The sequence below is a fragment of the Lycium barbarum genome, chromosome 7, assembly GCF_019175385.1.
Source record: "Lycium barbarum isolate Lr01 chromosome 7, ASM1917538v2, whole genome shotgun sequence".
NCBI classification, from domain to species: domain Eukaryota; kingdom Viridiplantae; phylum Streptophyta; class Magnoliopsida; order Solanales; family Solanaceae; genus Lycium; species Lycium barbarum.
This window is the reverse complement of record NC_083343.1, coordinates 108458770-108483857: the sequence shown is the minus strand read 5'-3', so window position 1 is coordinate 108483857 and position 25088 is coordinate 108458770.

Below are 25088 nucleotides of genomic sequence, written 5' to 3'. Positions count from 1 at the left end.
AGGCTATATCTGTCATTTTCTTTATTTATTTTCTATTGCCGAGAGGGCCATGCTAAAAGGGCTATTGCAGGTTTATTTTTTGCTGCCGAGAGGGTCATTGCATGTTTATTTTCTGCTGCCGAAAGGACCATTGCACGTTTATTTTGTACTGCCGAGAGGGCCATTGCACGTTTATTTTCTGCTGCCGAGAGGGCCATTCATTCATTCATACTGCTGAGAAGGCCATTCATTCATTCAATTATACTGCCGAGAGGGCCATTCATCCATTCATTCATATTGCTGAGAGGGCCATTAATCCATTCATTCATATTGCCGAGAGGGCCATTGCACGTTTATTTTTTGCTACTGAGAGGGTCATTCATACTGCCGAGAGGGCCATTTATTCATACTGCCAAGAGGGCCATTCATTCATTCATACCGCCAAGAGGGCCATTATACTTATTTCCTCTCGCCAAAAAGCCATAATGGCCATCAAATTTATACTTCCCACGCACACATATATCTGCAATATTTGTCATATTTGGAAAAGCAGGTATAAAAAGGACCAGCTCACTAGATCAATCCTAGATGGATTGCGGGGCAAACATGGAACCTTTTCTTACGCAGCCGACCAAAAAAGGGAAGAGACAAGATCTCCGGTCAGGACTTGGAGGATCCCACTCCCAGACTCAGTCAAGTTTTCTTGCTTTTGACTTCTTTACTAAAAATCGCGATTGGTCGGGTACATACCGGGAAATCCGAAGGTATTCCTGCATAAGGGACATACTTTTCTCTAGAGAGTTGAACTACATATGGCCTGATTCCCTAAAGACCAGGGATATGTAGGAAAACTCAAGACCAGAGAGTCGGTCACCCTCTAACAAGTCCTTGAGAAAACCGGGCACAACACCGGTAATCTCAGGAATTTTCAGTTATGCATAAGAAATCTTCAGTAGAGTCGAACTACAAGTGCCATGAATTCTCGTATAACCCCAGATATGTAGGAAACCCAAAATTCAGGGTCCGGCCACATTTGTGTGATTTACAACAAAGTTGAAGGGCAGAATAAGCCGGCTCGGCCAAAAATCGGGGTTAGTAAAATTTGGTTACTCAGGGATGGTCCCGCCACTCCCTAACACCGAAGGGGCAGTTATTGACACCTGATTTTTGACCTCCCGTAATTTATTTTGATTACTCAAAGTCCTTGGATAACAGATAAAATAATTTTGCACATTTGCATAAAATTTGGATAACTTTGCATAATTATCCGGGCCATTATTTACTGTTATAATTTAATAGGGGAACCCTCGAGGCTCTATTAATTACTCAATGGTTTTATTTGCAATTTACAGCATTTTCTATAATATATTTTTAATTTATCAACCGCAGGACAAGTTTAAACAATTGTTCATTTAATTAATTCAGAAATTAAATAATAAGAAGCAATTTATTTTATTTATCCAAGGAGTTCGATTAAATTAATAAAATTACAATTTTACCCCTCGAGCTTTGAATTTTTCCTGTTCATCTGTTTATTTTTATTATTGACAAAACATTGTATTGACAAAATACAATTTCATTTAATTTCTGAGTTCCAACATAAATGACCTCCCCGTAATTAACCAATTCATGGTTCAAGATAAGCCGGGGTCATTTTGCAATTCTAGTCTCCCAAATAACTTTAATTGAGATGCTCAATCAATTGGCAAATTAATTAAGGTGATTTATGCAAATTAGTTTTAACTGGTAAAATTAATACCAAATTGAGACTATATTTGCAATAATTAAATTATTTAGCAATAACTAAATAATTTAATAAATGGAATTTTTGATTTTTTTGCAAAGGTTACAATTGCAAACCTTCTTTTAATTTTTGACCAATTCAGGTCATACTTGCAAAAGAATTCGATTCATTAGCTTTTTAAATAATCTGCCTTACATAATTTGATGTTTTTTAACCGATTAGTCTTCAATTTATTATTTTCTATTTGTATGCTATTTTTGCAATTGCCAATTTTGCCCGTACCTAGGCATATACACCTGATATACATTCTCATATGAAATGTATATCAGGGACATTTTTTTTAAATGGCAGGTCTGGGTTCGTCTGGCATTTGAGGGACATTCTTTTAAAAAAAATTGAGACGAGCCCGGTCCAATTGGACCGACCCGACCCAGACAATAATAATATACTCCCTCCATTGTGGAAGAGCCTAGAAGGCTCCCACATTTTCCATTGGCCTTCACACGTTTTTGGGTTAGGGGATGTAGGAGCGTAGGGTGGTGGCATGGACAAATTCTCCACCACGCACCACCCCACTTTCTTGTCCCATCACCACCAATGTCGTCACCATAGTGACGACAACCTTGAGCCCCTCCCCCTCCCCGGTAAGTTTGCTTCTTTTTGTTTATATATGTTCCTTTCTTTTTCTTTGGATAGTCGTGTTCGTTATTTGACCATTGATCTCGTCCTCCATGGAGGAGATCTTAGCCGTAGAACCTTTATCCTACATCGTTGTTTCACCCAGTTGACACAGTTTGGGGTTTTTATAAATAGAAACCCCTAGTTTCAGTTTAAGAGGTCGGGCAAAATAGAGATAAAATAGGTATAAAAACTAAAGACTTGAAAGTATTAGTCTTTAAATAGTTGAATCTTTTCTCAAAAGTTCTCAAGGTTCTTCATTCATTCGAAAACCTAGTGTTCTAAAAAATTCTGTTTTCTTTGGCATTTTGGCATTTCTGGGCTCAAGTTTGGAGAAATGTCTCCTATGTTCAAGTTTGGTCTTGGCTGTGTCAACAAAAGGTAATGTTCTCTCTTGTTTTTTCTTGTTTTTTTAGTCTTAGTCTTTTAAATGTCCGTTCTAGTTATTTTGAAGAGTTTGTGTCTTTGTTAATTAATATTGATCATATTGTGGTTACCTGTGTTTAGATGTTAATATTTAGTTATTTATTTGGTAAAATTGCAGTTTGTTATCTATTGTGTGTTAATATTCTTACTGTTTAGCCTAGTTTGGTGTAGGCATTAGTAATATTTTGTTAGGCCTGGATTTATATGTGCCCTGAATTTGCTATCCTTTGTGGATAAATGAGTTATGATGAAAATGAACCAGTTTAGTATACTTATCTTCTTGAAACTAGTTCAAACACGATTTATGTTAAGTTTAGCTGGGATAATAACTTAATGACATCCCTTAGGGATATTTGTTTGGTCCTGCTTGTGCTTACTTGATTGAGGTCTGGAACATTGAGATAGGTTCATGTTTTCAATTTAGAATATTCACTAAGTTTTACTTCTAATCACTAAACTCTTTAAATTTAGTGGCTCATAATTGGAGTAGTTTATTGTTACAGTCTATCTTGTTTAGCAATTAGCCCCCTAGGAACTGATTCTTTTGTTGATTGGCCTAGTCTGAACTTGTGTGTTAAGTCTAGTCTACTTGATTTGTTACTTGTGATGATACTAAGTTTTCTTGCTCATTTTGGTATAACTTGATTTACATAAGGTTAGTTTTGGCCAGTTTGGGAATTGCCTTAATAGAGACGCTGGATAGGTGTATTTCTAGTTAATAAGTACTTCCTTGTTTTTTTTGTTGTCTGTTGGCTTCTCTTTCCCCAAAATGATTTTCTTAGAATTCACCTAAGTGTATGACTTATTCGTGATTTATTTTGGACTCTCCAAGTGGCCAGGGATGTTTTACTTATAACAAAAGACTGTTTTTTCTATCTAAATTTGCTTCACCTAGATATGTGATAAGATAAAACTGAGGAAAAGAGCTTTGAAATATAGATTGGATTTTATTTGTTACTGCATTTATTCATTTGATTAGGCTGCTCATTTTTGTCAAGAGGTGAAGAATCAAACTTGGTTTTGAATCATCATTTTACTAAGTATTGAGGAGTGTAATGATAGTTAGTCCAGGTCTAGTACTTGACCCTTTCTATTTGTCTAAACTAGTGTGGTGCAAAGTGGTAATAGACTTAAAAAGTGAAGATCTTTGCTATTATGTGTCATGGTCACTTAAAGTAGGCATTTTCGCTTTCAAAAGATTAAGCTATGTGTGGTCTGTGCTACTTGTTTTGATGTTCTCTTACTTGTCCTCTTCTAATTGCCTTCTCCTTACCTGTCTAAATCTGATAAAGCCAATCATTTGATAGACAATCATTTAGTATGTTTTGAATATATAAGTAACTTGGAACTAAGGTGAGGTCTTAATTCACCTTCCTTGGCTTTCTTTTGTGTGATCACCTAGCTAAAGGGAATACGAGAGGTTAAGAAAATAGGCAGCTTATGCCATAACTGTTTTACTGTCTCTTCTTGTCTTTTCCTTTATGTCCTCCCATTTAGTCTATACTTATAATATGATCCTGCCCTGAGTCAAAGGTTTTGATTAAGTTTGAAGCTATAAAAATCAGTCCTAGATGTTGGCTTTGCCACTGAATTTCCAAAAGAGCTTCTTCTTTGAGCCTGTGTTTGGTTTACAGATCCTCTTGTGATGTCTGTATTTTATTGAACCTATATGTGAATTGATTTTTTCTATAAAAACTGACTTCTTCAACTTTCCTTTCTTATAAAAATCTCAATAAAAATAGATAGGTTTCAGTGTCTTAGGCTTCACATAGACCATGATCTTCTTCTTTCTCTGAAGACCTGAAAATCCTATAGAGTGTGGCTTTGGTATGTGCTTGTTATGTGTCATGAAAGCCTTATAGTCTTCCTTTCATACTTATGTGCCTTTACTATTTTGAGGAACTAGCTAATTGAACTAGGTTTCTGGTTGTTTTGTCTTGCCTGGAACTTGGTAAAGTCTCAGGAATGTATTTGTGTGTGCACCTTAGACTTGGAAACCATTTGGCCTTAGAAAATTGTGTGGTTTCTTTCTATCTTCACTTTAATGCAACTTTGTGCTCTGACTGCCCTGGTGTCATGATTACAAAAATGATGTTTTAACTATCCTACACCTATGTGACATTGCCACTGATCCTGTCTTTGTTTGCACTTGTGGAGTGAAACCTTTTTTTTTCTATAATCATGCTTTGATCTTGGCATAGTTGCTATGTCTGTGTGCAATTCATGACCTTTAGACCCTCCCTCCAACCCTGTATCTACTTCTGTTTGCTAATTTCACTCGTGTGCTTGCACTTATCTTCTTTTACCCCTATGGCCATGAGTTGCATCCCTATGACTACTTTATTGTTTTTATATACCCTGAGTGACTCCATGTAAGTCTACAGTTAGCTCTCATTAGTGACCTGTGTGTTAAACTCCATCTTCTGGCATATATGGCCTGCTTTGAACACCTCTTGGGCAGTATGAGTGACCACCTGTTCCCAAGTTAACTGTTTCTTCTCTTTTGAATAGTTTGTGCCATTCGATGTACGTTGTCTATCGTCCCACTCTATTTGTCTTTTAGTTGCTTAGATTCTCATTCTAATCATTACAGCTTTAGTGTTGTTTGTATTAAAATACTAACTTAGATTGCCTATTTGAAGAGGTGCCAGTGTGCCATCATTTGAATTTATTTTGAGCACATTTTGCCTTAGCCAGTGTTTGTAATTAGGCCTGTTTAAGTTGAGAGCTTATTATATATATTTGAGGGACACACTGTTGCTGTAACACTTGACTTATCTTGTGACTCTTAATCTTGGTTGACTAGTACCCTTTAAATGATCAGTGTTTGCTGTGGCATTCTGGTTTATATCATGACTTTAAATTCCTATGCTCTCTCTTTGTCCTATACTGGGTTGGTTAATTTCAGATGGGTTATGGTAATTCGGGGTTGTCCAAGTCTCGCCGGTGTTAGCCATGTCTGGGGTTCTCAGAAACCTCTTGGTACTTGTGCGACCCAGTCCCCATGCCATACTAAGTCTTAAAATGAACCATTACAACAGTTTGAGATATAGAGGGACAAGTATAGGATTTTTACATGACTTGTTTTATTTATATACATATGTGTGCCTTAGTTACTATAGTGATAAGGACGGTTAACTATAAACTAACCGAGTTCCTTTTTTCCTTTTCCTCCTCCACTTGCATGACCATTCGGGTCAAGACCAGCCTTCTATTGGGCCAAAGGCCCAATAGGACTTCTATTCAGATTAAGATCGAGTCCGCGAAGGAAATAATAACAAGGCGCGTAGAAGGCCCAGCCATGGGTGAAAATGGTCAACTAGGGGATTGGTACGTCCCTAGTCTATCTATCCTCATCATTTGTTTTTACATATATGTTTAATTCAATGTATTTGTAAGAGTTGAATTAAACTCATATTATAGTGGAACCTTATGGTTTGAATTAGCCGTCTTAGGATAACGGCTCTTATGCCGTTTAGATGACCTTAGGTCCCCAAGCGAATTTTCAAAACCACGATCAAATCCGACGTTTTAAATAAAGTATAAACTGGATTTCCAAGACTGTTTCACATAAATAAGTACTAATCAGTCTCTTCCAAAAACTAAAATATGGTAAATATGGTTTAGCGTTAACAAAATTCAAACTGGTTAATCAAAACAAATTTGACAACTCTTTTCCTTTATTTTTCTGAAAAAATACAAACCCGCTTCATTTAAATTTGTTTTTAAAAGGAGAACTTTAATATGAAGGCCTCAAGAAATAGAATTTTGGGCCCAATTCCCATAGATGATTTTGACCCAAATAAGTTGGGTTTTTTTTATGTCACTTGTATAAAATTTCTGAATGCTAAAAGATTTAGGCAACTCTGAACATGGTTTTCAAATGAGAGTAGACCAGATTTTGACAAAACTTGACATGCATTTTCTTGAAAAAAAAAACTAAAGTAAGACCCCGTCCTTTATTTTACTATAACTTTGGGACAACTAAAAGGCCAAAAAGGTGAATATATACAGCCAGTATATACCAGCCCTTTAAAAATAGAAAAATACCTTTTTATATAAAAACCGTCGTAATATAAAGAATTCCGGATAAGACTGAAGTATTAAGACTGATCAACCTGAGACAAAGTATGAGTATAAGCATAAGCCGTAACCACTTTCTTCATAAAACCGCAAAAATATATATTCCTTATATTAAGGAAGGTTATTTATATTCGGATATTATAAATCCAAAACTAAGATAACCTGTATATAAAGGGGGCATGTTCAAACTTCTTTCCAAAAAATTATATGCAAAATTACCAAAAAAATGATAGTTTCTTTGTGAGAATAAACACAAAATAGACAGTTTAGGCAAATAATCATACTTTAGAATTCGAAGGTCAGCTGTATAGTACGGATCTTTAATACTGGGGTGCCTAACACCTTCCCCAGGGGATCATCAGAACCCTTACCTAGAACTCTAGATTACGAAAGTTTTTTCACGGTATTTGAATAAACCCTTCAAAACTGGTTTTCCCAATTTCCTAAAAATTAGGTGCACTCTTTTAAAACAAAGTTCGAAAGAACACCAACGAGTTCGTAGTATCCTTTTAAGCCCTAAGCCCGCGTAAAAAGCGAACCGCGACAATCCTCTTAGCTACACCATTATGTTGTGGGGTTCCAGGAACTGTCTTTTCATGTCTAATCCCATAGCTTGAGCAGTACCCTTCAAATTCCCTTGAAGTGTACTCACCTCCATTGTCACTGCGGAGATGCTTTAGCTTTCGACCTGTCTCTCTTTCCACTAGAGCATGAAATTTCGGGAAAACTTGAAACACCTGATCTTTGGTTTTAAAGATATAAACCCACAATTTTTATGAAACATCATCAATAAAAGTAACAAATACTTTGTTACTGTGGATCGATTCTATCTCCATTGGACCACAAACATCAGAATATACCAAATTAAGTCTATTCAATTTTCTTTTAGTGATGTCTGAGATATGACTCTATGATGTTTGCCAAATAAACAGTAGTCACAAGGTTTTATCGTTGTACCTTTGGCAAAATAAATGAGTGATTTCTTGGCAAGAATTTGCAATCCTTTCTCGCTCATATGACCCATTCTTCTATGCCACAAGTCTCCAGAAATCTCACCTTGAGCTGCGTTCAATTCACCTCGGCATATTTGTGCATTTGTCTTGTACAATGTGTAACTCCTTTTGTAGTCACCAATGATCCCTTGGTGAGTCTCCATTTTTGATTTGCAAAATAGTTCTCGTATCCATCTCGGTCCAAAGCAATTCCCGAGATCAAGTTCAACCTCAAATCAGGTACGTGGCGCACATCCTTCAAAACTGATGTGCATCCAACATTTTTCTTGATTCAAATGTCTCTGATCCCCGCAATCTTTAAATAACTGGTTTTACCCATTTTCACAGTGCTGAAATCACCTCCTACATATCTGCAAAAAAATCTCTTACCGGTGTGATATGGTAAGATGTTGTTGTGTCAACCACCCATTCCGACTCTGTACCTGCCAAGTGCATACATTCCTCTTCCTCATTTATGAAGAGAACAACATTATCATTGTTTTGCACTGTGGCAGTTGTGTTGTCATCGTTCCTCTGTCCACTACTTTCACCTTTTCCCCCTTTTTAGATTTGGACAATCTCTTTTGTAGTGACCTGGTTGATCGCAATTGTAGCAATTTCTAGCTTTTGACTTGGATCTAATCTTAGACTTCCCACGAGCTCCAGATCTACCATAGTTGCTCGAACTCCTTTGGTAACTCCTGCCTCTACTTTCCCAAGGATCTAGTATAGACCGGTACAAGAGCTTCTAAATTACAGAGAGATAAAAAAATAAAAGACACAGCTGCCGCCTTCGGAATGAGATGTACAGAATTTGTAGGAAGACATCCGCCGTTGCAACTAATGAAACCTTCAAGCAAAGCCTGAAACACATCTACACCCCGAAAGACATAGCAAGAGAAGTATCAATACACCACACGTACTCGTAAGCATTATAGGTCGACTAAGATTAGTTCACGCAACACTAGATGAAATCAAGCAGAATAAAAAGATGAGTATAGTCGCAATACCCTTTTTAAATCCTACAAGTACTTAAACAGCTCCGACAAAAACATGCTCGTATCCCATTACCACGCCAACACAATGCTAGGAAGTAAGGACCCACAGACAATAACAATTACATTCAAGATCGACCTTTGTACTAATTAGACCTCGATAATTATAAAAGACAGACCTCAACCCCTCTATCAATTGACACTCAGTGCAACCACTAAACCTTACCTTTTTCTCCTTTACTTTAACATACTTGGAATTTAACGATTAGACTCGATCCAACACCCAACTCACAAGGGACACCAGACTCAGCCACTTATCAAGTATCAAATGAGAACAAGTAAGCAATGAAATCAATGATAGCGGCTCAACATACTCCCAAACTTTTAGACACGCTAATGAGGTCAACCCAACCCATCTTTCTTTATTTATCAACGGATTATGAGGTTACTTGTAAACGCCTCATCTCCACTATCATGAGAAAATCAATTATACTTACCAGGATAAACCATGGCTATATGCCATACGATCGAACTCAGCTCTGCCACTATTATAATTACGAACACACAAGTATAATGCAATGAATGGTAGTATCATATTCGTAGACACATGCTAAATGGTAATGTTTGCTCAATTAGCCATGACCTGCAGGGGACCCATGGTGTCCATGTACCACTCGCTCTGGAACTGACCTCGGATCATGAGCCTATAACTAAGCCACATCCTCACCCCTGTCAAACGTGCTTTTTCATATTTATATTATCTTTCTCATCACAATGTATTTCCGTTCTACAATCAATTAAGGAATGTGAACAATCAAAAAGTCAATATCAAGGAACACAAATCACCATGTCACAAGTCATATCAAGACTCAAGAAATCAACCTCCTAACAATGTGAATGCTTCACGAGCATACATAAAATAAGACAACACGTCCTCACACAAGAACCATACCAAGACTCTGACTCGACTCGTCAACAACACAATTAAGGAAACACTCCGAATCAACAAGAAACAAAATACTATTGGTTCCTGCATGCTCAGCACATAGAACAACGACAGCATGAATACTCAATGAGGACACCTATAATTTAGCAACAGGTTGCCCCCACCCGTGGTACAACAAGACTCTTTTATGGCTAACTTGGTACTTGCACCTACCCACCCTCTAGCTAGATCAATAACAAACCATATTCACTACTTTGCTTCCCATTTTGGCATGTCAACTATGCATCTTGGTTCACTTTTCACTTAATGGGATGATGCCCACAGAAATCAGCAACCTTAACCTAAACAATATTCAACCGAACTTCGTGTATGAAGACCTAATCATGCTTTCTCCCGTCAATTCTATAGCATATATACGATTTACTAATCAAAGTCTAACTCAAGTAAACCATAACCTACCTCGTTGTCGAGCAGCTATCATGAAAGTTCATGGAATATCCACCATCCCGTCCTTGAGCCAAAAATCGTGATATAGAAATCTTTAAGGAAGATAACGCGAAGGAATGTTTAGAGGGCCACTCCTCCTTAGACACCAAGTGTTTTATTCAGGGAATGACCTAATGATGGCTTAGAAGAAGGGTTTTGTGTACAAGAGGGGTTAAATGCAGAAATAAGTCTCTAAACGCGATTTTTGGTCCATGCATACTGCTGTAGTTGATTGATCGTCTGCTACAGCGAGATCGCTATAGTGGTTATTTACCCGTTGTAGCGACAACATACTCCCCTAGCCCACAACTCTTTAACTAATGCCTAATTTCAACTATGATTAGCTATTACACTTAAAACTCCCCCATGGACCAATCTTATGATGATACACTGGGTTTTCAAACACGGGCTGCGGTAAGTCCAATAACGACCAAGAGGGTTGTTACATCAGATACCAATTACACAACCGTTCATCCCCGAATGGCGTCGGACGGGTTGGGGTCGCAAGGTTATATTATACTGGACATTACAAATTATGCATCCTATACCAAAAGCGCAAGTTTTAAATCCTTACTCGAGTTCACTTGCCACTGGATATCAATACCTCGGTCATACAGAACACGCGTCATTAGAACGACTGTACTAACGAGGGGACGAAGAACTGGACTTTGAACATCTGAGTCCGCAAAATCGAAACAATCGGGGACCTAGGACTCACACGCGATTAAAATTTCTATAGCAGGAATGGGGGGGACTAGGAGCCGTTGTCGCGATTAGAAAACTTAAATAACGCGCGGGCTGCTGCAGCAGTGGGGTTCCCCGCTATAGCGGTACCGCTACAGCGAGACTACCCATGTAGAATTAAAAATAGGGGAGGTGATATTTCACCTTCCCACTTCATACCTCCCCCTTTCCCGAAAACATCTCCACTCCCTACGATTTCTCCTCTCATTCACTCCCTTAGACTCCTGATCTTCCCCTTCTTGACCTTTTTAAACTCCCCACACATTTCATTCAACAACCACACTTCACACACAAAGGAAAAGGCAGATTTTTGGGTGAAAAATAACAATGGTTAGATTTTTGGAAGGAACATCTTGCAATCTTTTGCCAACTTAAGGTATGTACTTTCTTCTACTTCTCTATTAGACTGTCAGACCCCATTATTTCAAAAATTTCCATGCTTGAGTTGCTGGGTAGTGTTGAAATGTTGGGATTTTTGGGGCAAGGGTTTTGATTTCTCCGGGAAGGGAGATTTCGAATTATGGCATGTTATTTCGACGCTCAGAAAGTCTTAGTATCACTGATTACTTAAGATCTGCTTGAAAATAGGGGTAAAACCTTATTGGGGTAGTGGGTGCAATTTGTAAGAGTGTTCTTGATAATACTAGAAATTTCGGGTCTATCTGCTGTTAAGAAGAGGTTTCATGGGGTGTAAACCATATGCATGCTAACATATTATCCGAACTATGTTTAAATCTGTAAAAATTTGATCAAAATTTTGGGCCATCATTTTTTATGAACAATGTTTTTTTCTCGGGGAAGCTGGGTTCGTTGCAGCGGACCCTCCTTCGCTGGCATAGCCTCGCTGCAACGGTTAATCTACCACTGCAGCAAAGGGTGCTCGGGTATAACCAAATTTTATAGCAGTTCTCTCACCTAGGTTAAGTTTTGTTGGTCTTCCAGGGCTGTACATGCCTTATAACTAACTGAACTTGGTGCAACATCTTCTTTATAGGTACACAGTCTTACTATGGCATGGCCGGACAACAACAACAATAACAAGCAGCTCCCACTTATGCCAGGTTTGCCAGCCCCCAGTGCCGAAGGCGCTATATGGAGCAGCAGAGCAAGGGGTTGTTGCACGAGAGGGGTTTTATTATGGATAGGGTGGACGAGCTTGCCTCGGAATTCGATAACCGTTTGCAAGAGATTGGGAAGAACAGGTTGGTCCAGGACCTCGGCAATTGTAACGCCAACTGAGTCAGGGAGTTTTATGCCATGCTCCCCACTGTTGATTGGACCTCTCTAGACCCGGAGATCACAATTTGGGGCGTCCAAGTGAACATCAGGGTGGAGGTGATTAATGACATTTATGGGCTACCCAAACCCCTCGAGGATGAGATACTTTCTAAGGACCACGACGGTAATGGCCCTTGGTTGGTGAATATGGTGGTAAATGAGAGCAACAGGCATAAGTTCACTTGGGTTGTTAGCCGGACCAAGATCAAGAGTACCTACTTCACTGCAGATGCTCGATGGTAGCTGCACCTAGTTTCCCCGAGGGTTTGCCTTTTGAGTAACACTACCGATGTCACCTACCCCTAGGCCCTTGTAATTGACTGCGTGCTGGATGGTGTTCCTATAAATGTGGGTAAACAGGTGATTGAGGAGTAGATGAGTTTCATGGTTAAGGTTGGCCCGAGCATGATGTTTCTCTCCCTCATTACGCGCTTATACCGGCGGAAAAATTTGCCTTCTGAGCTTACGGACCAAACGGTGGAGTGCGATATTGAATTTGAACCATTGAGGGTGAAGGGTTCGCGTACTCGTATAAAAAAGAGGAAGAAAGACTCGGATGACGAGGAGAGGAAGGGTCAGGAGAGAGAAGGATATGATGCTGGCCCTTCGCAGCCCCAGGGCCTATTAGAGCAGATGGTAGCCGAGTTGCGGCTATGAGGAGTAGGGTGGAGCGGTTTGCATGACCTTCCATGGAGCTCTGTTCGTCTAGTGCCGCTGCTAGTGCTGATGCTGATGCTAGCTATTTCACCCATGATAGGGTGAAAGGGTTATAGAGACGCAGACCAAGATAGGGGAGTCTATGGACACCTTGCAGGATGTGTATGGTTCTCTGGCCTAGGCCCATGTGAAGCTTCGGGAGGACTTGGACAAGGAGAAAAGAAGAGTCAAGCCTGAGACAAATTTTTTGTGAAGATGTGGAAGGGCATCAAGGGTATCCTGAAGACCTTGAACCCAAAGGGGAAGCTGCCCAAGCGTGATGCCCAGCAGTTCTAATACCAGAGGTGACGGGGCGACCAGCAGAGGAGTGGCCTAGTGTTCTCCCCCGCCCCTCTCATTCAGCATGATTTCCCTTGACCTTGTAGGGATTTTATTTTTAAAACAATGGTTTATCTTGTTTTGGTTGGATGTTTCAGACAATCGTTTTTGTTTTTCTGCGTTGGTTTTTGGATAACGATGTTTGGTACTGAATATCCCTTGCCCTCGTTGGGCTAGGTGCCTCTATAAATTTGTTATGTTAGGAATTTTTGGTTTTTCTTTGAGTTTTGGATGAATCGCATAGGTTGAGAAATTTGAAACAGGGAAGTGTGGTCACTCGAATTTTTGACCGCTCCAGCGGTGTGATTTCCGCTATAACGGATCCGCTGTGGCGAGTAAGGCTTCGCGTCTACCAGGAGTCTGAAAATGTAATGGTCCATTGTAGCGGGCTAAGTCTCGCTGTGGCGGTGAGTACACCGCTACAGCGAAGGTTCTGGGCCAGTGAGCAATTTTCTATTGTCCAACAAGATGGTACAACACAGGGAACTCCTTTTAAACAAACGTAACACATACACATACTTCACAGATCATCGATAGGATGGCACCGCTAGATAACAATTGGAATTGAGCAGATACTAATTGGACTCGAGCAGATACCAATTGGACTCGTCGAGATACCAATTGGATTCAACTTAGAGGTGAAACTGACTGAGGTAGCACGATGAGAAAGAAACAAAAGAAGTTTCCTAGATGATGCATAGCCTCCCGTGAATAGGTACGGACGTCTTCGTACCACTCCACGAGACTTTACTAGACATTGCCATTGTACTCGTAAGACTGGTAACCTATGCTCTGATAGCAACTATCATGACCCAAATTACCGATCGTGCGGGCACCTACCTTATTTCCACCTAATAGCCGAACCCTTACTAACCAACCCCTTTTCTTAAAACTGTTTCGGAAACTAATGCAACCAACACTAGTAAATAAAATAAACTTTACGAAGACATTCTATAACAAATTAGAACGATTCAACATTCTCAAGGATCAAGTCTAGACAGGTACAAGAGCTTTTAAATTACAGAGAGAAAACAAAATAAAAGACACAGCTTCCGCCTTCGGAATGAGATGTACATAAGCTGTAGGAAGACATCCGCCGCTGAACTAATGAAACCTTCAAGCGAAACCTGAAACATATCTACACCCCAAAAGATGTAGGAAGAGTAGTATCAGGACACCACATGTACTGCCAATCATCATAGGTCGACTAAGATTAGTTCAAGCAACACGATATGAAATCAAACAGAATAAAAAGAAGAGTATAGTCGCAACACCCTTTTTAAATCCTACCCATACTTAAACAGCTCTGACATAAACATGCTTGTATCCCATTACCACGCCAACACAACGCTAGGAAGTATGGACCCACAGACAACAATAATTACATTCAAGACTAAACTTTGTACAATTAGACCTCGACAATTATAAAAGACAGACCTCAACCCCTCTATCAATTGACACTCAGTACAACCACTAATCCTTACCTTTTTCCCCTTTACTTTAACATACTTGAAATTTAACGATAGACTCGATCCAACACCCAACCCACAAGGGACACCAGACTCAGCCACTTATCAAGTATCAAATGAGAATAAGTAAGCAATGAAATCAATGATAGCGACTCAACATACTCCCAAAATCTCGGACACGCTAATGAGGTCAACCCAACCCATCTTCCTTTATTTATCAACGGATTATGAGGTTACTTGTAAATGCCTCATCTCCACTATCATGAGAAAATCAATTGTACTTACCAGGAATAACCATGGCTGTTGACACCTAATTTTTGATCTCCCATAATTTTTATTTTTATTTTATCAAAGTACTTGAATTTTAAATGGGACAACACAGGTTTTCATTTTTTCTGAAAAAGGGCATCAAATCAAAATAGTTTTATAAACTATGCAAATAATGTTTTACCACTATTGTCTGGTAAAATATTTTCCTATAATACACCATTTAGTAATTTTTATTTTTTATTTTTACAGCAATTAATGATGCATTTTACTAATTCCAATAAGAAAATAGTTAATTACTTAATTTGTTCAAATTATCAGAAATTAATCCGCAAGTATTTATCCCATTTTAATTCAAGGAAATTTGATTGATTAAAATGAAGTAATCATTTCTGCCCCAAATTTTGATTTCTGCACAATCATTTATGTGGACATTTTTCAAATTAATCATAAATTAATTATGGTTAATATTTAGGGTCTGCTTATTATGTGTTTAATTATGGCTACGATTGAAATAGTCAATTAATTAGTCAAATAGAGCCATGATTGAAATAAAAAAATTCATTGTTTAATTCAATTAAGGCCATACTATCAATCGTGTTTTGTTAATTGGTAATTTAGCTCTGATTAAATTATTCAATAATCAATATTGTTTTTTTACTTATTCTTTAATTCACATTTTTTAGTTTTTCTTTATATGTATGCATTAATATTGCTTAGTAATTCACCCGCCTATTATGCATATATACATATGATATGTACATATATATGATATATATCTACACACACACACACACACACACACACATATATATATATATATATATATATGTATGTATGTATGTATGTATGTATGTATGTATATATATATGGTATAATATATATGTACATATATATGATATAGCCGTATATACGTAGGTATATCATAAATATACGCACATAGGCATACAGGTCGAGTTGCCGCTCTCCCATTTAAATGGACCGAGTCCACCTACTAATGCGGGTATTTTAATTTCAGACAGGCGCCCTGGCTCACTTTTCGGTTGTCCCTATAGCAATAAATCATTTTCCCGAACTACAATCGGTCTGACTCCCATCTCAGGGATATGTAGGTAGCTCGAATTCGAGCACGACCGTTCTTCGTCCTACACTTGCTAGGACCATTCTAACAACGCTGGGGCAAAATTTTTGATCGGATGATCAAAATTTGCCACAACATCCATTAGTCATCATTTTTCGAACTACATTGACCAGATTCTCGTGATTGTCGAGATATGTAGGAAGCTCTACGTAGAGTTCGGTCACATCGGGGTGAGAATCATTCTTTCCCCATCAAGTATACAATCTTGCACCCTCCCAGCGTCTCGTAGCTCGACAATGGGGCAATTTTGGAAGCTATGACGTGGGTACGCCAATATTTTTCGGCCCTAAACAATCCTTCCCTTTTTATAATTTTTCTCACAACCCTGCCGACGGATGGAGAGCATTGTCAAAGCTCTATCAACGTCTGGCTTCTTTTCCCGTACATATCCCTTTAGTAATCCTTTGTCGAGCCAAAATAGGCTACACGTCAATGTCTTCGTCCAAAAACTCTTTCATTGTCTCCGGTCGAAGAGGGACAAGCTGGTGACACCTATTTTTGGCTCGCCATGCTTAAAATTAACGTTTTGGGGGCCCTGTTTCGTTAAAGAGCACAAAATAGCTTTTTACACATTTTTACATTTTTTCGACAATTTATTGATGATTATCCTTATTTTAGAAATTTTATCAATTCATTGTCATTTTTAAGAATCATTATTTTTTCACATGTACAACGTAATACTACCATTTTGTGCAATTAATAATTATTTGTTAATTTTATAACAGTACATTTTTATATCTTATACATTAATATTTATATTTTACACTTACATTATTATTTATACATGTATTAATTAACTATATTTTAGTACAGTCCGTCAGGGCAGAGAAAACCGGAGCAATTAATTTTTAAACGCAGAGCAAAAATTCGATCAAGTCAAGGTCTCGTCACCTTTTTAAAAGTTGACATTTGAAGTGATGGGTTGGATTCTTCGTCCATTGGTTAATACATCTTTACACATTAGTTAAAAGAGGTAAAGGGAACAAGGGGGTGCATTCTTTTATTCTTTAGACAAAATAAGGGACCATTTTGTATTATAAAGGAAAAGGGAGGGGTTAATTTTATTTCTCATCTTCTACACACACCACACACTAATTTTCAGATTTTGTTTTTTTCATATTCACTCCTAACAAAAACCTTAATATCCTCTCTTTTTCTTCCTTCCACAAAAACAGCCGCCGCCCTCCACACCGGAGCTCCGAGCTCCGGTGAACTCCGCCGACCACTACCCTTACTACCACGCCGCCCTTCCCCCATTTTTCCCTTTGCTCTTCCCCACCACAGTCACGCCTCTCACTCGCCACTTCGTCTCTCTCTCTCTCTCTCCATTTTCAGCGGCAAACCACAACCCAACTACCCGAGCTCGCCGACGAAGCTCACCGGCGGATCTATCTCCACAACACCATGAACCAAATGACCCCCCAAACAGCCCCCCCCCCCCCCCCTTTGCCTTCTTCACTGTTCTGGGGAGGAGCTTTATGCTCCGGTGAACCGAAGCAACCAACCACGACCCCTACAAACCACGATGCCACCATCTCCCACTCCGCTTTCCCGCCTCACTGCTTCTTCCTCCTTCACTTTCCAGTCCCCCCTCCCATCGCCACCGCTTCTCCGACCAAACCACGCCGGAGCAGCCAACAAACACCTCACTCAACCAAACGCCACCAACCAACGACCCTTTGCTCTATTTTTTTTTCATTTATTTATTTTTGCATTGCTATTGTTGCTAACTTCGTTATTGGTTGGATTTTAAATTTTTCTGATTTGTTCTTGACTTTGATAGCTAGAATTGATAAGTTTCAGGTAACTATTGCTATGCTCTTGATCTCTGCATCGTGATACTACTGGTTTGGTCATTGTTTGGTCTAGTTTTGTACCATTTTTGGTGTCTCTTGTGATTTGTACACCTCTCCGGCCACTTTTGATTTTCTCTAGTGGTCTTGGCCGGATCCTCTACTGTTTTGTTGATGTTTGGACTGATGTTTTACATTCCATTAAAATTGGGATTGAACGGATACTACAGCTTGGCCGATGAAGAAATTTCCGTCGATTTCCAAGGCCTCCAATGTACAAAAGACGGGTTTTTTTTTTTATCTTAAATTTATCATTATTTTTTTAATTTATTTGATGGTTATTTATTCTCTTACTAACACTTTTACTAAGTGTTTATACTGGTACCCGGAGATACATCCCGAAGACGACACTCGGAAGGAACCCGGAGACTTCATCGAATCACTGTTTGTATTTACTTTCCGCACTTTTTTATATAACTGTACAAAACATAAACTCATAGTATAGTGGAAACTTTATTTTTAGAATGACAGGTTGATATATTTATTTACTTGTCGCCTTATTTGTTAAACTTTAAAATTGTCATTCGCTTTAGGCAAGACTTAGACCGTCAATACTTTCATAACTAGATTAAATTGACTTGGTATAAATACTTTGTTAAATAAATTCACACTTTTGATTATTAGGCAAACATATTAGTCCATCCTTTATTTTATATTCTTTATACACTCTTAATACAACTTACATTTTATATTATTTCGTGTACACTAATACATATTTTAATTATGCTAAATCCACCTTTTGACGCTAGGCAAATATTAAGTCGTCCATTTACAAATCTTTTATTCTTTAGAGGCATTACACATTTTCACTCCTCTTTTATTCACAATTCCTTATACTTATTTTTTACCAATACGTTTTAAAATTATTTTGTTCCTTATTCTTTTGATAGGATATTCATTAAACAAGAACTCTTTTTAACTAAACGGTAGAAACAAGTCAGATAAACTTCACTTTTCTGAATAATTTTGTTTTATAAAATCTTTACACCAATGAATATTCGTAAATTAGTTTTACATTATTTATGCAGTAATATACCTAGTTATACAATTCTTTATACATTTTAGGTTTGACGTACACTTTTTTTACACTTGAAATATGTTCTTTATATGTTTAATATACATATATTCTTTTAATATACATAGACGCACATTCTTTATATCCTTGATATATTTATTTTTACATAGTCTTACATTGTTTTTATATATTCTTAATATAGTTATACATTCTTTACACTAACATATATATACACTATTTGTACTAACAGATATACTTTTATACTTACATGGTACAAACTCTTTATACTCTTTTATATATTCATAAAGTCATAACATTTTGTAAGCATGTAATAATAATGATAAACAGATAGATAATCCTCCTCTAGTGTTCTGTTAAACTAAGTCTAAGGACTGTCTTTGGGCAGGCTCTGAGGGATGCTTAATACCTTCCCCTCGGGGTAAATAAAACCCTTATCTAGAATCTTATAAGTTTTGTGGACTAAAAATGGAGTAGACACACAGATACATATAGGGTTTCCTATTTTTCCTTAAAAATTAGGTGGCGACTCTAACCCTTTTAAAACCAGTTAGAAGAACCGTGAAGTTGCAAACTATATTGGACCTGTTCAAAATAGGGCGTAACAGAATGGTGACTCCATTGGGGATTACCTTGGTTTTGACCTTTTTTGACCTTAACAGACATAGTTTAAGTGAGCACTTGAGGGATAGGTGATTATTTATCTGTTTTTATTATTATTACTTGTAATATATATCGTGAACTGCTACAATATTATCTTTGAAAGGACGCGAGCAAAGAAAAACTTGTGTTCCTTATTTGTTTGAAGACATTACATGTTACTGCTTTCTTTATACTGTCCTCGCACTTTCAATTGAGTCTTTGGCCGTACGCATACACACATTGTACACGCGAGTTGTGCTTTGCGCTCCTCTGAACCTTCTTCAAACTCCTTAGTTTCAGAGATTGGTGGGCTAGTCTTACTACTTGCCATCTCACAGTTGTCGAATACTCTTTATCAGCTTAGGTGAATCTACTCTTCGAATTCTTAGGCCGTTGTACGTATAATTTTGATCACTGCTCTAGTCGGATTAGTTTCATTCTTTATTTGTCACACATTCTTTATTTGCTACATGCTCTTTGCATCTTACATATTCTTTATTTGGTTTACATACTAAATTTATTGGACATTCTTTAATTGTACATATATACTAAACATACCTTCTTCCGCCTCGTCTGCTTTTTCGGACAATTTTTGTTGACTTGTGTTGAGCTTGGAACCTTTCCAAACCCTCACACCCATTTTTGGTCTTTATGACCACCCTCACAGCCACATTATTTTTCATACCCATTTTCGGTCTTTGCTACCATCATTTTGATTCTACCAATCTTTTTCAATACAATACAATCTTGTACATTCTTTCTATCTTCGGAACACACTTTTCCAGATTCGAACTCTTGTTCATAGCCTCACTTCTGTTCAATACAATCACCAATTCATACAAATCACATACAACACCGTATACGCCTGAACTACGTCTGACCTGATTCTTGTCCTGGCAAGATACGTAGGCAACCCTACGTAAGGGTTCGGTCTCCCCACTGTTTCAGAATAATTCACCGGAATAAAAAACTGGGATAATTATTTTGGAGCAGTTCAAAGATGCTCTCCAAAAAGACTTCTACGAGCGTCAATCAACCCCTTGAAATCCAAAATCCAACAGCGGCAATACCAGCCTTACCCCAACCATCACCTAGTTTTGGTCCCAAATTCTGGGATATAAGCGTTTCTTCTTCCAAGCATCGCAAGCCATGGAACTTTGGCGTGTCGGCCTTTATTTTTCAACCCCAAAGGTCCAACACAAGTAAATCCTTCCCCTCTCAATTATACAATAATCGTGCCGACTGATAAGGAGTAATGTTAAAGTTCCGCAAACAGTTTGGTACCCAATCATTGCAATCTTACCGATGAGTGCAGAGTATTTTTAGAAACTCTGTAAAGGTCAAAATCCCCTCTTACCACCTTGCCAGCATACACAGATTGTTTTTAAAACTCCGCCGACGTTGACATTCCCTCATAGCCAACCATGCCAATAAATGCAGAGTAGTATCAAAAGCTCTGCCAATGTCCAACATTTTCCTTCATCACAATCTTGTCAACGTACTGGAGTAATGTCAAGGCTCCATCTACATTTGACATCCTTCTTCTCGGCTACCTGTTAGAGTATTTTCAATGCTCTGGATGCGATCGGCTCATTTTTTCTAACCGCCTACCATAGTACTGTCCAAGCTCTGAGCCTATGATTGGTCCCTTCCTGGATAATTTTCAAAGGCCTGTGCCTACGATGGACACACCCTTCTGCCGTCTGTCTGAGTACTTGCAAAACTCCGCCTTCAATCGACACCTCTTCTTATATCTTATCTGCGAGAACTACGCACACCTGATTCTCTTCTTTGATGAGATACGTAGGCAGCCCTTTTGGGTTCGGATTCATTATTAAAAAAATCAAATCAGAAAAAAAAAGTCCGAATTTTTTTTTTCTTTGTTCTTACCTCTCTGAACGAACTACGCGCACCTAATTCTCATCAAAGATGAGATACGTAGGCAACCCTTCTTGGGTTCGGTACCCCTTATTCAAAAAATACAAAAAAAAAAATTTAGATTCATATCTTTGACTTGGTTGGTACCAACACAGTTAGGAATGTACATAGGAAAGAAACAAGTAACAATCAATATGATGGAGAGGACTGACTTCGTGGTATACTATAGATTCTTTTGGTACCTCTTATTCACACTTTAAGTGACACTTGAAAAATTCTCTTGCACGCTTGTAAGACAAGAACAAAACCAACCTCATTGTTTCATGTGCATTGTGTGGTGAGCTTTAGATAGCGTTCAATTGCATAGCATTGTGATCTAGAACTTGGACTGAATGTCTGTTGAGGCGAAATTATGAGTAACACTCGGTATAGAAAGGATTATAGGTCTTCTTTGACCCGTTTGAGCCTTTCTAGCCTACCAAATGACATTATCCCTAGCATTCCCCCTTTGAGCCTAAAGTCTTTTCTTTGACAACCACATCATAAGCCTATACCATTTCTGAGTGCTTACATGCACTATCCCTCTCTTGGCCCAAACTCCCTGAGCTAGCTTACTAGAAATGTGCAATCGCGGATAAAGATCCAAGTTGAAGTTTCCAATGACAAAAAGATACAAAAGTCCCATAAAAACAAAGATGAACAACGACCTCCAAAGCAAGAAGGAGCCAAAAAAAATCATCAGTCATCATTCAGGATCTCGGGTATACAACATGTTATTCCTCTTTATTTTTCACACTCCGGCATACAAACATGAATTAGCATCAAGACTTCGGGCATACAACCCAGGTCAATTCTCTTAATCCCCACAGAGTCCTGGGCATACAACCCTGAACTCCAAAAAAAAAAAAAAAGCTCCAACTTGCGAAAGAAGTCGCACAAGTACAAAGAAAAGGATAACAAAATGAAGCAGATCAGCGTCAGAGCACACAAATACAAAGCACAACTGTAGTGCAATGCTCAGGGAAGGATTAATCACTCCTTACCCAAATGATATCCTCTCCTTTTCCCAAGCCTACATTAGAAACTCATAACAAGCCCTACGTCATCCTATGCCAGGGGTTCTCACATTAGTGGATACTTACATGACGGCCAAGCTTATGGTATTATAATTGCATGCATTGAACATCTTTCTGAGTATGAGTGTACTTCTCTAGAAGTCCCAAAGTTCAAAAATACTGAATATGTGTGAAAAATGGACTTTCTTTCTGGTGAGGGCACTTGAAACATGAGGATAGGTATAGTTCAAAATCTTTTCTTGAAGCAAGACGAACAAACCTTATCAATACTTAGGTATGTCGAAGATACCACTTGAAGCTATATAAATTATCCCGAAGTTAATCTCGGTTAGCTAGGAAGCAATTGATGGAATTCTTATGCACAAAACTAATTTTTGGTACCAACTGAAGTCAAGACGTGATTCTATTCACTTTTTCATTTTCAAATATTCTTTACAACAAAAACAACAAAAAATGCATCAAAAAAAAAATATAGGCGCCCACCTTCTAATGCGGGTATTTCATTTCAAGTACATTTTTACAGGCACCCACCTTCTAATGCGGGTATTTTAATTTCAGTCAGGCGCTCACTTTTCAATGCGGGTATCTTAATTTCAATCAGGCACCCACCTTCTAATGCGGGTATTTTAATTTCAGTCCGGCGCCCACCTTCCAAAGCGGGTATTTTAATTTCAGTCAGGCGCCCACCTTCTAATGCGGGTATTTTAAATTTCAGTCAAGGCGCTCACCTTCGAATGCGGGTAGTTTAATTTCAGTCAAGGCGCCTACCTTCTAATGCGGGTATTTTAATTTCAGTTCAAGTACCCACCTCATAATGCGGGTATTTTAATTTCAGTCAGGCGCCCATCTTCTAATGCGGTTCAGGCGCCCACCTTCTAATGCGGGTATTTTAAGTTTCAGTTCAAGCGCCCACCTTCTGATGCGGGTATTTTAATTTCAGTCAGGCACCCACCTTCTAATGCGGGTATTTTAATTTTAGTCAGGCGCCCACCTTCTAATGCAGGTATTTTAATTTCAGTGAAGCGCCCACCTTCTAATGCGGGTATTTAATTTTTCAGTCAGGCGCCCACCTTCTAATGCGGGTATTTTAATTTTAATCAGGCACCCACCTTCTAATGCGGGTATTTAATTTTTCAGTCAGGCGCCCACCTTTTAATGCGGGTATTTTAATTTTAATCAGGCACCCACCTTCTAATACGGGTATTTTAATTCCAGTTCAGGCGCCCACCTTCTAATGCGGGTATTTTAATTTCAGTCAGGCACCCACCTTCTAATGCGGGTATTTTAATTCTAATTTAGGCATTCACCTTCTAATGCGGGCATTTTAATTTCAGTCAGGCACCAACCTTCTAATGCAGGTATTTTAATTCCAGTTCAGGCGCCCACCTTCTTATGCAGGTATTTTAATTTCAGTCAGGCGCCCACCTTCTAATGCGGGTATTTTAATTTCAGTCGGGCGCCCACCTTCTAATGCGGGTATTTAATTTCAGTCAGGCACCCACCTTCTAATGCGGGTATTTTAATTCCAGTTCAGGCGCCCACCTTCTAATGCGGGTATTTTAATTTCAGTCAGGCGCCCACCTTCTAATGCGAGTATTTTAATTTCAGTCAGGCGCCCACCTTCTAATGCGGGTATTTTAACTTTAGTCAGGCGCCCACCTTCTAATGCGGATATTTTAACTTCAGTCAGGCGCCCACCTTCTAATGCGGGTATTTAATTTAAGTCAGGCACCCACCTTCTAATGCGGGTATTTTACTTTTAGTCAGGCACCCACTTTCAAATATGGGTATTTTAGTTTTTATATAGGCGCCTACCTTCTAATGTGGGTATTCCATTCAAAGCTCTGGCACACAAACCAGAGTATGCATTAGGATCTCGACACACAACACGAGATATCATTTCATTCCAAGGCTCCGACACACAAGTCGGAGTATGCATCAAGGTCATTTATACACTATCCAGGACCTCTCTCCAATTAAAGCTTCGGCACACAACCCGAAGTTTCATCAAGATCCCGACACACAACTCTGTATTCCATTTCAATCCCTGGCTCACTGTTCGGTTGTCCCTATAGAAATAAATCATTTTCCCGAACTACAATCGGTCTGACTCTCATCTCAGGAATATGTAGGTAGCTCGAACTCGAGCACGACCGTTCTTCGTCCTACACTTGCTAGGACCATTCTAACAACGCTGGGGCAAAATTTTTGATCAGATGTTCAAAATTTGCCACAACATCCATTAGTTATCATTTTACGAACTACATTGACCTGATTCTCGTGATTGTCGAGATATGTAGGAAGCTCTACGTAGAGTTCGATCACATCGGGGTGAGAATCATT